Genomic DNA, 3865 nt, shown 5'->3' on the forward strand with positions numbered 1-3865 from the left:
TTTGAAAATTTTTACTATTAAATTTCGCAATCAGAATTAATCTCTTTCGTTTAAAAATTCAACTGTTTTGTTGAACATTATTCCAATTTCGACAGAAACTTTCATCGGTTAAGTTAAAAACTCGATTTTTAATTTGAAAATTTTTACTATTAAATTTCGCAATCAGAATTAATCTCTTTCGTTTAAAAAATCGACTTAAAATTAAACTAATGATAGTGTCTAAATCCATATAGAATTTACAGTATGATGAAAAGTGGCATTGCTGTGATAGAACTGGCTCCACTTCTAAAAACTAGGTTTTCGTAAGATACTTGAATCGGGTCTGTTCTGGGAATCTACACAAGTTCATGTCTGAAAAGAAGAAAATTTAATGTTTTTTTGTAGGTCAATGAATCCTAATTTTGTTTAGGGGCCGTGCATACATTAAGTCATCCTTTCTGGTTGAAAATTAAATTGTTTTATGATTAAAAACTAATCTGTTTCGGTTTCAAATTAACTTTTATGTTGAAAATTCACAATTTCAGGTTTGAAAATTTGTATTTTCGCCTCAAAAAGGCAGTAATTTTTTAGTTAAAGATTCGTATTTTCAGTTAAAAATTCATTCTATGTGTTAAATATTCAACTATTTTGTTGATAAATCGTTTTTTCTAGGTTAATTTTTTTTAAATTGTAAATTTAACTATTTAACTTTTGTTTATAAATGTATATTTTTTAATTAAAGTTTTAATTATTTGGTTGAAAATGTATGTATTTTGTTACAAATTTAACTTTTTGGTAGAAAATTAAACCTCTGGGCTGAAAATTTAACTTTTTAATTGAAAAATGCATGAGATTTATTGAGAAGATGTATTTTTTGTTAGAAAATCACGTTTTTTTGCATAAAAATGCAACTGTTTGGCCGAAAATTAGTCTTTTTTAGTTGAGGATTCAACTATTTGATTGAAAATTTCAATTTTTTTTTTTATAAATTCAACTGTTTCTGATTTAAAATTAAATATTTTTTGGTTGAAATATTAATTATTAAATTATTTGTTAAAAATTAATTCTTTCGGGTTAAACCTTCAACTTATTGGTTGAAAAATTAACTACTTTCATTAAAATTAATTGTTTTGGTTAAAGTTTCAAAATGCAACTATTTTTGTTGAAAGTTCAACTGCTTTGTTAAAAATTCATTATTTTGATTAAAAGTATAACAATTTTGTTGAGAATTCGTTCTTTTTGGTATTTTTTAACTATTATTATTGTTATTTCTGGTATTTCGTGGCTTAAAAATTCAAATATTTTTTTGATAAATCGTTTTTTTTCTAGGTTATTTTTTTAATTGTAAATTTAATTATTCAATTTTTCTTTATAAATGTATCTTTTTAAATTAAAATTTTAATTATTTTGGTAGAAAATCACGTTTTTTATAAAAATGCAACTATTTGGCAGAAAATTAGTTTTTTTTTCAAAATGAGGATTCAAATATTTGATTGAAAATTTCAATTTTTTGATAAATTCAACTGTTTCTGATTTCAAATTGAATATTTTTTGGTTGAAATATTAATTATTAAATTATTTGTTAAAAATTTATTCATTTGGATTAAAACTTCAACTTATGGATTGAAATGTGAACTATTTTCTTTAAAATTAATTGTTTTGGTTAAAGTTTCATAATCTCAGCTGAAAATTCATCTCTTTTGCTAAAAATAAAACTACTTTGTTAAAAATTAGTTTTTTTTTGTTTAACGTTTATTTTTTCATTGATAATTTAACTGTTTGGTTGAAAATGCAACTGTTTTTGATTTAAAATTAAATATTTGGTTAAAATTTGAACTACTTTCTTTAACATTCATATATTTTTGTTTGTTAAATGTTCATAATTTTAGTTGAAAATACATCTTTTTGCTTGAAAACGATACTTCTTTGTGGAAATATTTTTTTGGTTAAAATTAAACTGTTAAGTTGAAAATTATTTTTTTTTTTAGTTAAGGGTTCTAGTATTTTGTTGAAAATTCGTATACTTCATATAAATTTAACTGTTTCTTCATTATTTATTATTTATTAAAGATTCATAATCTTTGTTGAAAATTTATATTCTGGGTTAAAACTCAATTTTTTAACTGAAAATTTAACTATTTGGTTAAAAATCGAATTGTTTCATGGAAAAATAATTTGTTTTAGTTGAGAATATAAGTATTTCATTGAAAATTCAACCTTTTAGGTTAAAAATTCAACTCTGTTGAAAGTTGAACTACTTTCTTTAAAACTCAGTTTGTTGGTTAAAGATTCATAATCTTACTTTTAGTTAAAAATTTATTTATTGTAGTAAAAAAATTTTTAATTAGTTTTTTAACTGAATATTCAATTGTTTGTTTTAAAATTAATTTTTCTTTGTTGAGAGTGTTGATATTTCATTGAAAATTCATATTTTTAAAGTGAATGTAACTGTTTCTAATTTATAACAAAATCCTGTTTTGTTTGTAATATCAAATATTACATTTTTTGTTGAAAGATCATCTTCTTAGATTGTAAATTGAACTTTTTGATTAAAAGTTGAACTAATTCCTTCAAAATTCATCTTTTTGGTTAAAGATTCATAATCTCAGTTGAAAATTCATTTTCTTTTTTTTGAAAATTTATATTCTGGCTTAAAACTCAATTTTTTAACTGAAAATTTAACTATTCGGTTAAAAGTTGAACTAAAATTATTTAAAAATTTATTTCTTTTAGTGAAACATTTTTTGTTCATTAATTTTTGCAACTGAATATTCAATTGTTTGTTTTAAAATTAATTTTTCTTAGTTGAGAATTTAAATATTTCATTGAAAATTCGTATTTTTTAAATAAATTTAACTGTTTCTAATTTAAAACAAAATTTTGTTTCTTTGTAATATCAAATCTTAGATTTTTTTTAATTCATATTCTTAGATTGTAACTTCAACTTATTGCTTAAAAGTTGAACTTCATCGTTTGTTAAAAATTGAACTATTTTATTAAAAATTCTTATTTTGGTTAAAAATTAATTTTTTATTGCATTATAATTGAAAATCTTCTTTGGCTGAAATATCAACTATTGCGTTGTTTGTAAAAAATTCATATTCTTTGATTGAAAATTCCACTCCTTGGTTGAAAGTTAAACTATTTTCTTCATAATTCATCTCTTGTGTTGAAAATTTATATTCTGAGTTAAAACTCAATTTTTTAATTGAAAATTTAACTATTTGGTTAAAAATTGAACTGTTTGGTTGAAAACTAATTTGTTTTAGTTGAGAATTTAAGTATTTTGTTGAAAATTCAACTTGTTGGTTGAAAGTTAAACTACTTTCTTTAAAATTCATTTTATTGGTAAAAGATTCGTAATCTTACAATTAGTTCAAAATTAATTTCTTTTGTTGAAAAAGCTTATTTTTCTTAATTAATTTTTTTAACTGAATATTTAACTGTTTGTTTCTCAAATTACTTTTTCTTAGTTGAGAATTAAAGTATTTCGTTAAAAATTCGTATTTTTTGAATGAATTTAACTGTTTCTAATTTAAAAACTAAAAGATCTAAAAGATCGAACTAGCTGTTCGAAATAGACGAGTGTTCATTAATATAGTTGATTTTTCTACCCAAAAAAAGATGACTTTTTAGGAAAATTTAGATAAAATCATCAACAAAAGTAAAAAATTAATCTGGAAAATTCCGGGTTTTCCTCTAAACTCTGGGGTACTTCTTGGTGTTCAAAAATCTGGGCTACAGTTCCCGGTTTTCCCAGTCAGTGACCACCCGACTTGAAGTTGTACATTTATTTAATTTTTTGTGACTTACAATATGTGGTTGACTTTTTTTTTAAGTAAAATATTTAGGGGTTGATGTTGATAATCGAACGATTTTTCGATCG

Source organism: Belonocnema kinseyi, chromosome 6, assembly GCF_010883055.1.
Source record: "Belonocnema kinseyi isolate 2016_QV_RU_SX_M_011 chromosome 6, B_treatae_v1, whole genome shotgun sequence".
Lineage (NCBI taxonomy): Eukaryota > Metazoa > Arthropoda > Insecta > Hymenoptera > Cynipidae > Belonocnema > Belonocnema kinseyi.